The sequence below is a fragment of the Lissotriton helveticus genome, chromosome 5_1 (assembly GCF_964261635.1).
Source record: "Lissotriton helveticus chromosome 5_1, aLisHel1.1, whole genome shotgun sequence".
Classification (NCBI taxonomy): domain Eukaryota; kingdom Metazoa; phylum Chordata; class Amphibia; order Caudata; family Salamandridae; genus Lissotriton; species Lissotriton helveticus.
Window position 1 is genome coordinate 1,953,187,807 of NC_136065.1, and position 13,486 is coordinate 1,953,201,292.

The 13,486-nt window shown below is 47.5% G+C and overlaps 1 long non-coding RNA gene across 6 annotated transcripts in view; it reads right to left on the minus strand.

Annotated features, from left to right (window-relative positions):
* Nucleotides 1-13,486, minus strand: part of LOC144756087 (uncharacterized) — a 1,092,383-nt gene that overhangs the window by 601,433 nt on the left and 477,464 nt on the right. For 5 of the 6 annotated variants that reach the window (XR_013595069.1, XR_013595070.1, XR_013595071.1 and 2 more), the window contains exon 5: nt 2,395-2,442. This is a non-coding gene — a long non-coding RNA (uncharacterized LOC144756087). Of the gene's footprint in view, nt 1-2,302; nt 2,443-13,486 lie in introns of all 6 variants that reach the window. The other variant, XR_013595068.1, reaches the window with a different exon arrangement.

Below are 13,486 nucleotides of genomic sequence, written 5' to 3' on the forward strand. Positions count from 1 at the left end.
AAACTCTGAGCAAGGAGGTAAAGCAGGAGCAGTTTTTTGGAAAGAGAGGGCAAACCCCCTTTCTACAATTCGTAAGTCCCAGACATCGGAAGTGATGGACCTCCATGTTTACAATAAGGAGGTTACCTGTCCTCCAACTGGCAGTGTGTGTTCTGGAAGTAGGGCTGCTTACCTGTTCTTCAGGTGGATGCTCGACATCCGTTTCAAAAGAGGCACCATGACAAACACAGTATGTATAATGGAACTAAAAAAAGAAAAGTCGCCAAATAACAAGTCCCCTTTTTCTGTGGAAAGTTAACTCAGGAACAGGTTGATGGTGCGGAATAAAGGCAACGGATATCAGCACGCCTAAGGGGATGCTTTAAGGCTCCAGTGAAGTCACCCGGTGCCATGTGCAGACCCGACATGTAGTCCAGCCCCCCACCAGCTTGGGAGACCTATTGGAAATATTTCCGGATCTAGACTGCTGCCTGGGATATTCAAAAGGTGAGGAATCTTCAGGTAGATGCAACCATCAGAATTAATAGTTATCCCATATGTTTGGGTGCAGTGCAAATAAGACTTTTGCATATATTGGGGCAGAAGGATATGTGTGCAGGGATAAATGGTGTCTTGAATTTTTGTTTTCTGTTCATTATGAACAAGTTAAAAGGCAGGCTAGCTTTCACTGCTTTCGTTTGTAGAAAACTATAGTACTAAAGTCAAACAAAAATCACATTGCAGCATCTAGTTGCATAAACCTGCTATTTAGTTAAAACAAACTGAGGCCCAGCTGCAACTGCAGGAGAAATGAAGGGGAAAGTACACATCATGTACAAATGTGTACTAACTGCATTCAGCATACACTACAACCAGCAGCATGCATTATACCAGCAATTTGCCCCAGTTCTTTTTTAATAGGAGAATGTGGCGCCTTGTAGGGTAAGATGGCTAGAAAATATAAGTTATATTGACAACTGGGAAGGAGAGAGGGGAACATTTCCTCCTCCATCCTAGGATTCATATTGATAGTCATAAATGTAGAATAGAGTAGCAAGCATATCCTCACTGCGCGGTTGTCAACGTAAGGAGAAAAACATTTCTAACTAAAGCATGCAGCATAGTTGTAACAAACATTGGGTTGGCTAATTAAAGAAATTATGCAACTCTGCCTGATCTACCAATGTGTCAGCTTAAGAATCTTCTTCAACACACTAATGTCTAGTGAACATATGAATATGAATATATTTCTAGGCTGCTGCCTTACATATTTTAGAAGGAGCAACATTCTTGACCCAAGCGGGGGACGTCACTTTTCCTTTGGTAGAGTGCGCTAAGAGTCTAATAGGTAGAGGTTTGGTTCCTAACTGGTAGCAACAAGTAATGCAGGATACAATCCATCAAGAAATGGTCTGCGTGGAGGATGCCAATTCTGTCTAATTATTTTAGTCTTATTCAAATAAAACTCTAGAACCCTTTGTGATCTAATTTATATAGGGTTCTTTCCGTTTAAGATGATGGATGGGTTGTAGAAAGAAACAAGAAAATAAATAGTTTCATTAAAATGATACAACTTTTGCATAAAAGAAGCATGTATCCTTATTATGATGGGTACTCTCAATGGAAAATTAAGTAATACCCAATTACAGATCAATCTCACTAACCCACCTTGCCGATATAATGGCAACTAAGAAAATAAATTTCCTGGAAATAACTCCATGGTGGAGCAAGTCTTTTAACTGGAGGGTAGGTGTTTTTTTAGTATTTCCACTGCCACTGGGGGTTCATGAAGAAGGACCTCTGATTTGGGCCTTCCCGGTAAGCCCTGATGACAGCCACAAGAACATTGATTGAAGAGAACTGAAGCTTTAACTGTGCCAAATGCACAAGGTAAGGAAGAATAACATTCTCGTGACATGAGAGTTGGTCCAAATTGTAGCTAATGTAGAATTTGGAACGAGCGTTCACATGGGGCTTATTTTTAGGCAATACAATAAAATAGCGCAGTCTACCGGAAATCCTTTGTATTCATCATATCTGCTTCATTACACATGTAGAAGAATGTTACAATCAAGGAAGGCATTTTATGCTCCCGCTTGATTGTATGTCATAGGTGTATGCCTATGTCTCAATGGTATTGATGCCCTATAGCCATCATGAGTGGTGCGAACTCGTACAGCCCATCAACACAACACATTCATTATTATGTGGTTTTCACATTTTTGTTCCTGGAAGTCTCATCATTACTTCAAAGGGGCCTATTTTATAGATATACGCATATTGACTGTAGTAGGCTGCATAACTCCAGGGCTGCTTACTGTACCATTTAATATTGGTTATTTAATTCCGTAGCATGCTTCCGGCAGGTAGAAAGATAGGAGAGGAATGGTAAGTCAATTGATGTCTTCTTCTTACCAACAGGCTTCATCTCGTTTCTATCCTTTTTTGCAGAGGGACTTGACTCTGAAACAAAGGAAATGCTTTATTTAAATATAATTGATTCTACACAATTGGGAAGCTGTTTGATTTGGAAATTTGGGCAAGTAAAATTATTTCATGTCTGCTTTTCAAGCACACCCCTCTTTTAAAACTATATTTGTTCATTATCTAGCAGCTACTTAAGGCATGTTTCAGAAAGGCAGGGCACATCTGTTTGGTGAGTTGGCATCACAATCTTGCCAATACCCTGTCATGGTATTCCCTCCTATTCTTCAGAGCGATGTCTGGCCAGTGCTCTGGAAAATCATATTCCAGGGGCTCCTACTAGTGGTCACAAACAGCTATATTTGAGGCACTCACATGATCAAACCTTTTGGTAGAAATTGGATTACTAGTTGACTAGGGTATGAGCCCAGGTCAAACAGCAACGGCAATCTTAGTCAGGGTAAGGGACAAGCAAACCCCAAATGAACCTGTGCTGAACACCCAATAGCTTGGCACAGAGCAGTCAGGCTTAATTTAAAGGCAATGTGTAAAGTATTTGTCCAACACTTCAAACAGTAAAACAGTGAAAACAGCACAAAAATCCAACACCAGACTAGAAAATTAGAGCTTAATTTAATAAATAAAATAAGACCAAAATGACAAAAAATATTTTAAATAAATCAATAGAACAGGGGCTATGAATTTTTAAAGAATTAAGTGAAAAATAACACCTGAAAGCATAAAGAACTAAGTGGGGATATCTGGTTGCGCTGGTCTCGGTCAAAGTTCAGGCTGACAACGATGGAGCGTGGGTCGGATACAGCCCCAGATCAGTCCAGTTGAAGTGTTACCTTCAAGGTTTGTGCCAAGAGTCACATTTGTGTTGGAGAGGGTTGTGGGGATCAAGGAGTGTGCTGGTTGTGGTCGGGGTGGCTTGAAGAGCAGGCCAGGTGTCACGGACGGGCAGACTGGAGCTTCGCGTTGTCTGTCCACAACAGGCGATCGATGTTTGCTGTGCGAAGAGATAGGCTGGCGGTGGATTGCGTTGTTTTTGGTGCGAGCAGCATGGTTCTAGTACGAACAGGCCCATTCGCAGTTGCAAAGAGTCCAAAAGCTTGATTTAAAGAGCCCGTGAGACAGACCAAAGGTCCAGGACCTAAGAGACACTACTTGGGGGTCAGGAACCCGCCACACCTGGGTCCAAGCGCTGTCTGGGGACTGTGGTTCTTCAGTATTGATATCTTTTATAGATTCACAAGCTTGAATCCTCGTCATTGTGGGAGTCCCACGGTAACAGTAAAGTAGCAGTATCAAGCTTTCAACTTAATTCCCCTTGAAATTCAATAGCATTTAGTAATCAGTTAACATCATTTGAGAACATCCAAACTCCAGTCAATCACAGCATAGATACCTCAGATTTTGAGCACAAGTGCAATTAGTAGAGTAATAGAGGTATGAAGGTGAACCTGAAAGGAGAGAACGGAGGGCTGCATATGAATCTATAAATGATATCAATACTGGAGAACCACAGTGTACAGTGAATTAACTTGTTTTTTCTTCAGTATTTAATATTTTATAGATTCACATGCTGGAGAAGTGTGGCTCAATGGTTAGAGTGGCAGACCCTGATGCAGAGGTCTAGTCCCGCCTCTGCGGGTCTCGGGCTCAAAATTCCACAGACCTGATAATTCTCGCCTCGGTGCCTATTACAATCATGGAGTCCCACTCTGCAACTCTGGGCAATAGCTTGCTTAATCTCCACAACGGTCCCCACAACGCTAAGGATGCCTGGTCTCCACCTTGGGGGTGCCCAGGAGTGGACACCTCACAGGGAAAGCCAGGATGGGTTCCACAGCGGTATTCGTACAAGCGCCTTGAGACCCTTGCGGGTGAGTAGTGCGCTACACAAGTATCAATTTACATTACATTACATTTAAAATCAGAATAGTGAGCTGTAACAATGAACTAAAGGAGGTGGGAAAAACAGGTGAACCATCTCACCGCGCAACCAAAAACAGATAACAAACAAAAGCATACAGCATTATAGGAAAAGGAAGAGACCTTAATAGACAAGGCCTAACTTATGCGAACAGACGTCGTAAGGCCACTTGCCCAACTGCAATATCCGCCTTCCGCCATGTATCCAGGCAATAGCGCCTCGTGAAGGTATGGACGACTGTCAATGTTGCTGCCCTGCAGATGTCGGGTAAAGACACTCCGGCAAACAGTGCCGAGTATGCTGCCATCACCCTGGTGGAGTGAGCAGTGACTTTAGACATAAGCGGGCGTCACGCTTTCTTATGGTAGAAAGTTATAGAGGAGGAGACCCAGCGTGCAATAGATGCTCAAGTCAAGGCCTGACTAGGGGCAGAGAAGGCGATGAACAGCTGGGTTGATTTATGAAAAACTGTCATCCTTTACAAGTAGAATTTCAAGCAACGATTGATGTCCAAAGAATGGAGAGCTCTCTCTCCAGGCGTGACAGAGGGAAAAAAGGAAGGCAGAAACACCAGCTCTCTGAGATGGAACATGGTAGGCACCTTGGGAATGAAGGAAGGATTAGTGCTGAGTACCACTCTGTCTTGCTGAAACTGTAGGTAAGGCTCCATTGCAGCAAAGGCTTGAATTTCTCGAATGCATCTAGCAGATGTGATGGCCAAGAGAAAGGCCACCTTCCATGAGAAATACTTCAAATCACATTTGTGAATCAGCACGAAGGGAGACCTCATAAGTTGCGACAAGACAATGTGCTACTGCCAGAGGCTTGGAGGGGGCCGAATCGGTGGGTTGGCCTTAAAGAGTCCCTTCATAAACTCTTTCACCAGTCTGTTGGACCAAGAGACAACTGGCCCGAACATCTCCTGTACCTTGAATTTGCAGGTAAGTGCACTTTAATCAATGAATGGGAAAGATCAGTCTTGGCGAGATACAAAAGATACGGCAAAACGTCTTCTGGAGGCGACACGAGAGGTTGACAAGAGTGTTTGACACACCAGGAACAGCAACGCCTCCATTTAGCAGAGTAGCACTTGATTGTGGAAGGAGCTCGGGCTTTGTTAAGCATTGATCGACATTTCTCAGAGAGCACTAACTCCCCAAACTCCGTGTGGTGAGGAGCCAAGCTGACTATGGAAGTGTGTGAATCTGTGTATGAACCACTTGGCCATGGTCCATGTTGGTTGGAAACAGATTTGTAAAGACTCTGATAGGCGAAACAGCTTGGTGTACCAATACTGTCTTGCCCACGCAGGGGCAATGAGGATAATGCCGCAGAGCTCTTGCTTGAGTTTCTGCAGAACGTTTGAAATGAGGGAACGAGTAAGCAAATGTTCCTTCCCAGGAAAAGTGGACGGCGTTCCCCAGAGAACCTGTTTGAGGAACCCTACTGGCATAAAACTCCCATTTTTAGTTGAATTATGTAGCGAATAGATCTAGGGTTTGTAATCCCCAGCACTGAAATACCCTCCTTAGCTGAGTAGCATCTAGCTCCCTTTTTGGCATTGTTTGGTGTTCCTGCTGAGGGAATCAGCCCATTCGTTCTGTACTCCTGGAACGTGTTAGACTTGCATAGATATGTTGTAGTCTATTAGCCATTCCCAAATCTGCTGCGCAAGGCTTGACAGGACATCAGACCTTGTCCCGCATTGTTTCTGTAGATAGAACATGGTGGCTGTGTTGTCCGTGCGGACGAGTAAACCACGATCCCTCGATTCTTGGTAGAAACGATTGGAGGCCTATAAAGACTACTTTCAGTTCCACCAGATTTATGTGACCTGAAGTTCCTGGAGGTGAGCTCCCCATCCTTCCATTGAAGCGTCTGTTGTCATTACCATCTCCGTTTTTTCTGGGAGGAAGGACAGGCCTTGAGAGAGATTGTCCCCGATTGCCCACCAGGACATTGCCACGGCCGTCTCTGGAATGATTGAAATAATGTTGTCCAAGGAGCCTTGAGATCGAATCCACTGAGATTCAAGCTGCTCCTGGAGAGGTCTCATCCACAAGTGGCAGTGTGGGATTAACAGGATGCAGGATAACATCATCTTCAACACTGACGAGTAAGTTCTTACATAAACGCACCTTTTTGAGGAGAGGGACTGTGCCATCCTTTGCAGATGTAAAATCCTTCTTCTGTGGCAAAAGGCATTGAGTGATTGGTATCCAAGATCGCTCCCAGGAACACCAGCAACCTGGAGGGGATGAGTGAGGACTTTTCCCCGTTGAGATTGAGACCCAGGGAGCAAAAAAGACAGGGACAGGCTCTCATAGAGTCCTTGGTGCCTTAAAGGAATGGGGTCTTAATTAACCAATCGTCCAGGTAGGGAAAAACTTGGTGACCAGAACGCCACAGAAAAGCTGCCACCAGCGGCAGGCACTTAGTGAAAACCCTGAGAACTGATTTTAGCCCTAAAGGCAGCACTTTGAATTGGTAATGGCACTCTACCCCCTCGAACCTGAGAAAGCGACGATGCTTCAGGTGTATGGGAACATGAAGTACGCCTCCAGAAGATCCAGGGAGGTCATATAATCCTCTGTGTCCATGAGAAGAAGAATCTCCTGAAGCGACAACAACCTAAAAGGTTGCATTTTGATGAACTTGTTCAACAACCTAAGGTCCATAATTTGCCTACAGTTTCCTGACTTTCTTTATTAAAAAAAAATTAGAAGTAGAAGCTATGTTGTGTTGACTGCATGGCACCTCTTTGATTGCTTATTAGGCGAGAAGTAGACTGATTTCTGTTTTGCGAAATGCAAGATGACAGTGTGCAGTTTTCCGAGTAGGGAAATTTGAAGGCTGTTGGAGAAATTCCAGGGTGTGACCATGATGGAAGATGTCTAACAGACATTTGTCGGAAGAAATGGAATACCATTGAACGAAGAAATTTGAGCAAGTTTGAGCCAATTGAAGTATGGCTGGGGTGACGTGTGCCTGCATATTTTCATTGTCTCCTGTTAGCATCGTGAGACTTTCCTCTAGGCGTGGGTTGTCTGTGTGCTGCTGCTCTTGTGTATGCTGGAGTGGAAATTTGGTGAAAGGACTGTGCCGAATATTGCGACGGAAACTCCTGCTGATATAGGGTTAAAAATGCTGCTGGGGCCGTGAAAGAAATTGGCCTCTTCCTCTAAAAGAAGAAAATGTATTTTGCTGCAAATTAGCCAAGGATTTAGCCATGTCAGTGTTTGATTTAATTGACTGTAGTGCCTCATCCACGTGCTTGCCGAATATATAATCACCAACAATCTGCATATCTAGCACTTTAGCCTGAACCTCTGAGCGGAATGTTGTTGCCCTAAGCAATCATTGCCTTCGCAATACGGTAGACCCGGCCATGTGCCTAAAGGCGGTAGAAGAGATGTCCAGCGCCTCATCGAAGATCTCTGATAAGGCTCTGTCTCCTTCTGAAAGTATATCCTTTGCCTCCTTCTTCTTATCATCGGGCAGATGCTCCAGCAAGGGGAAGAAGTCGGACGTCATTTGCCGGTCATACCTCCAGAGGATAGCCATGGCGTTGGAGGCCCTGCTGGCTGTTGCCACCAGGGCGGAGAATCTCTTGCCAATATTATCCAACCTGCACCCTTCCTTATCTGGCGGGCAGTACATGGCGATGCAGGATTCTTGGACCTTCTTTGGGTAGCCTGCATAATAACGGAGTCAGGTTTTGGATGGCTGATAAGACAGGCAGGAGAGTCTTCAGGAACCCTGCACTTATCCAATTTCGGGATAACAGCCGGTACGGAAGTTCGAGTCTTCTTCAGCTTAAGGCCCTCCTGTTCAGGAAGTCCACTATGGGTACGGCTCTGGTGGAGTTCTGCGTACTGACCTTGAAGTCGCATAAAAACAATCCGTCTGCTTGACAGGCATGGGGAGAACAAAACGTTTTGATACCCGCTCTAAAAGTTATGAAAACCTCCGATATCTGCCAGTGGAGAATGGGCCATCGGCAAAGTGAAAGAAGGTAGTGTGTAGGTCACATTGTCATACCATTTGTCTTGGACATCTGGGTCCAACTGCAGCTCTTCCTCTTCTAGCTGCGGGTCATCACTGTCCAGCTCCTGGACAGGAATTTGCAAGGGCGGTAAGGTTTTCTGTTTCAGCGGCACAGGAGTGGCCTGCTGATCAGGAAAGACAGTAGGTTCCGCCTGTGTGGGAGGTGGCTTTTGAGTAGCATTGGCCTCAGAGAAACGCTTGTAATAGTCACTGAGATTCAGATGTAGGTCAGTGACTAGAAAAATAGGAATGTTGATGGAGGGCTCCTGCGGACATTCCTCCACCTCTTCATCATAAGGATAATGCTCCTGAAAAGTGTCCAAGTGTTGCATGCTGGGACGTCCTGTGTCCAAGAAGGAATATTCACCCTTCGGATATGCAGATTGGTCATCCAGTAGTACTTCCTTGTCCTCAGATTCTTGGCTATATGCAGGACCATAAGGATCCTCATCCTCTGATTCCTGAAAGTCCAAAAGGTGAGTAGGAGGCAATAGGGAGATTTTGGAAAAGTTCTGCAATAGAGATGTAATTGCCTTTCGAAAGGGCATGCCTTACTCCTTCGTCAACAGGACCATCCACGGGGTCCTAGACATTATTTATCGTCGATGATATGACTGACTGCGTCGTCAAGGGCTCAGTGCTGAGCTGAACCATCAACTGTGAAGCTCTTGTCGACGTTGAAGTCCTCACAATTGCAGCCATTACCAATTTCGTATTCGTCGACGCTACAGCCGTCATCATCCTGACCGTCGACATCCTAAAAGTCGCAGATGATGCCCTCGTACGGCGTACCAGAGCCAGCGTAGACAGAGGTTGTAGACAAAGAGTGCCTCGTCGACGGGCGTATTTTTTGTGAGGGAGTATGCGGCGCAGATGGAGGAGCAGAGCCAGATCTTTGCTGGGTAAGAGAAGGGTCAGGCTGCTCTTTTTTAGCCCTTTTTATCCACCGATGTTTCCTTACACTGAGACCTGGATTTCTTTGGATCTCTCTTAACAGAAGGAGAATCTTCTTCCTTCCTCTTCCTGGAGGAGGTATGGGGGCTCTCCTCACTCTCAGAGTCTAATCCTCAGAGAAAAGCCTGGACTTTCCACACGTCTTCCTAAACAGCCCTTTTTTAGACTCAGACACTCTGTAGTAAAGATAAAAATAGGTACACTCACTTTCAACAGTACCTCAGCTGAAGAGATGCTTGTAGAAAAAGGAACTGCCGACTGGAAGTTGAAAAGGTCAAGTTAGAAATACTGTGACTGAGCAGGGTTCAGGGAGACTCCCTAACACATGACGTGCGGTACGAAATCTGTGGTATGGTGACCCGGCAGGGGATGGATGCTCTGGGTCTATGCTGGGATTGGCCGGCATTTGCATGTTCTCAAATTATGTTAACTGGTTACTAAATGCTATTGACTTTCAAGGGGAATTAAGTTTAAAGCTTGATACTCCTATTTTACTGTTACTGTGGGACTCCCACCATGACGACAGGAAAGATTCAAGCATGTGAATCTATAAAAGATATAATACTGGAGAACCATAGACCTTTCTGTCCAATTCATCCATCTTTTCACTCTGTCTCTCTCTCTCTCTCTCTCTCCAGGGAAACCAATGTCTCTGCTGCCCATGGATGATTTTTGTGGATACCAGAGAGCATGACAGCGGTAAACATCACTTACAACGAAACTTTTACAACGCACTACCATTACAACGCGGTCATTACAACGCAAACTATTACAACGCATTGCGCTGGGGGGCGCTCTAGGATAGGGAATAGGTTAATTTACTATCCAATAACCTTCCCTAGTGTCCACGGGGACTGGAGTTGGAATAGTAAATTAAACTATTCACTATCCAACACCCAAAAGCGCTATGCGTTGTAATGGTATGCGATGTAAAAACCGCGTTGTAAAGGCAGGCGCTGTAACAGCCTGCGTTGTAACGTCATACATCCATGACAGCGTCAGGTTTCAGTTCCTGGTGAACAAATACAGGATCTTGCTGTGCAGGTTTGTATTGCTAGAAGAGATGTGGGGTAGTCGATTTTAAAGTGACTAATGTTTAAACATTTTAATCCACAAGCTCTGTGAAGCATGAGACTAATGGTAGAACAGGTTTTGGTGATGTTCTATGTTGTATTGTCTTCATTATAACTGAGACCATGGCACGAGGAGCCTCTCTTTGTATATTACACTTTGCCACACTTCTAAAAAGGACACACTGGAATGTAAACATATTATCCATTGGAGAAGAAGATGCTAGAGAGATTGAGGGTGATGTAGGTGCCATTTCTACCAATGGTGCATGATGTATGATGTATCCAAGGGCGTGCTCAGGAGGAGGAGAGTGTTCTGAAGCATTTATGTCAGAAGTATGTGGATGATGTGCAGGTGTCAAAGGTTCCGATATTTGTGGAGCTACTGGGATTGGAGTCCCTTGCGGCAAAGATGGATCTTGTATTACCAGTGCTGGAGGAATGATGACACAGTATGGCACCGGAGGGTCTGTGAGAGGTGGTATAACTAGTGGGCGCAGAAATTCCTACAGTGGATCCTCCTTTGGAATGATCAGCCTTGGTCTTACTGAAAATACATGATTTACTTTCTATTGGGTTAACTGCGACAGAGTGGGTGGAAGACAGTATGAATTGAGGCAGTTAATTGCCTCAATATCATTCACTCTGATGTTTATCTCAGGGTCAACACCAGGGACACAGACATTCTCTGTGTCGATACATAGTGATCTCTTGATGTCAAAGACGGTGCCGTAGAGCGTCTTGGTGCTGAAAGATGATGCTGTGGAGTTACCGCGGTGATGCACCAGTGTCATGGCTTGCTTTGTTGCTTCAAACGAGGAGGCCTTGTCATTGAAGAAGTGGATGTCGAGAAAGATGAAACCTTGGAAGTAGTAATTTTTCCATGGGCTTTTGGTGTTGATGTTGTTGGAACAGTACAGCCCCTTGACGGAGAACAAGGAGCATGTTGGTGCCAAAGGCCACAAAGTCAACTGATGCTCCCTGGAAGGGTAGGAGTGGTGATAGTGGTGTTTTCAGCCTTTTCTCACCCTGGATCTTACTCTATGTAGGCAATTACACAGAAGGAACCTGGTGCAGTAGAGAGAGCCCCCTGTCTTCCTAGTCTCCTCTGCTATTTCCTTTACTCTTCATCCCTGATGTCTTCTCATTTATCTCTTAGGTGAATTAATTTCCTGTTTTAAGAGTCCTTTTTGTTTTTTTAAACAAACTTTGAGGGGGGCGTGGCTTAGCCAGTGAGCATGGCGGTCGTGTAGAGCGCGAGCACCGACCAGCCGGCTATTATCCTGTCTTGTAGATCCTGGCCCTGAGCATTTTTGAGGGCACCCAGCGTTGTGACACACTGCCCCGCTCCGGGGGCGTTGTCCGGCGTCGGCTCCGTGGTGCGAGCGGAGGCCCGGTGAAGCGGAGGGGCCTGCCGGGTCTGGCTGGGCCTGCGACCGGGGCCTCGATTTTGGCACTCCCCGGGCCGGAAGTGCTTGGCTGGGTCAGCCGGGAGCTGGAGAGGCGGCGGTGACCGGAGCGTGGCTCGCTTGCGGTCCAGCAGAACTGAGCGTGCCAACATCCTGTGCCTGGGGCCTGTCATCAGTCCCGGGGGGCGAAGAGAAGTGCTGCGGCGCCCGGCTGGGCAGCCGGCTCTGGCGGCGGCCGCCATTTTGGGTCTTCAGAGCTCCCTGGAGAGGCCTGCGGATGGAGACACATTGGGGGCTCTGCTGGACTGTCCTGTGATTGAGGAGAGTGTCGGGGGCCCCGTCGCGTGTGGCCCGGCTGGGCAAGAGCAATCTGGAGGGCCTGACTGCACCGTGTGCATTGCGGTGAGTGCTGCCTGCCTGTGGTCGGCGTGGCCCTGATGGGCAGAGGCCCCCTGGAGGTTTGGGAACTCGGGGGCTAGGTCGGGCCCCGGTGGGAGTCGTGCGCTGATCCGTGGGGCCAGTGGTGTGGTGTCCGTGCAGGGCCCCTCCCCCCGGAGACACACCGAGGTCAGCAGCGGTGCAGTATGCCTGTGGCTTAGCTTGGGGGCCCTGAGGCTCGACCGTGTGGGCGCTGCTAGCTGGAGGACCTGCCTGTGCTTGACCACCCACACTGTACCTGCACTATTTGGCTGCGAGACACGGGGGTCAGGTCGGGCCCAGGAGGTGGTCGGTGGGGTCCTGTGCATGGGCTCGAGGGGTGCCCTGCGATTCACACTCCTGGACTGGCGCGGGGGGGACTTGGCGCCTCGCCCAGCAACTCTTCTCCCGCCTCTCTGAAGAGTAGCGTCGAGTGGTCCAGTGGGCAGCTGTTGTGGATCGATGGGCCTGCCCGGACCTCTGCTGACCTGCGGGTCCCGGACAGTGACCGTCGTTCGTGCAGAGGTTAGTGCTGTTCCTGGGCTTGCGGCTAGGGCCGCCATGACGCGGGGCCATGCGGGTGGCGGTCACTCTAAGCAAGGGACGCTGGACAAATTCACTGAAGCCGGCTCGGCGTCCGGTGCTGCCGGGTCGCAGGCTCCGGCCCCGGATAATGCGGCGTTGTTGGCTGCGATCACGCAGTCCAGAGACATGTTGGATGCTAAGATTGGAGCAGTTGGGGCGGATGTCACACTGCTCCGCCAAGATTTACGGAACGCGGTCGAGAGACTTACCAATGCGGAGACCCGCATCTCCGAAGTGGAAGACGACGTCTCTGTGCTAAAGAAGAAGATGGCGGTGATAGAGAAGCTACAGAAGGGCCTGACCATGCGGGTGGAAGACGCAGAAGGGCGGGCGCGGCCGAACAACCTGCGCTTTGTTGGATTTCCGGAGGGTTGCGAGGGGGACAACATGGAACTATTCTTGGCTCAATGGCTGGAGGGTTGGCTCCCCCCCGGATACTCTTTCCCGCTGCTTCGTTGTGGAGCGGGCCCATCGAGCCCTCATGCAGAAGCCTCCTGTGGGTGCGCGCCCGAGGCCGATCATCGACAAGTTCTTCAATTACTCTGAGCGCGACGCTATCCTGAGACAGGCGAGAGTGAAGGCCCCGCTTTTGCTTGACAACGCTACCATCCTCATCTTCCCGGACTACACGAAGATGGTTCAGCAGCAGAGGCAATCGTTCC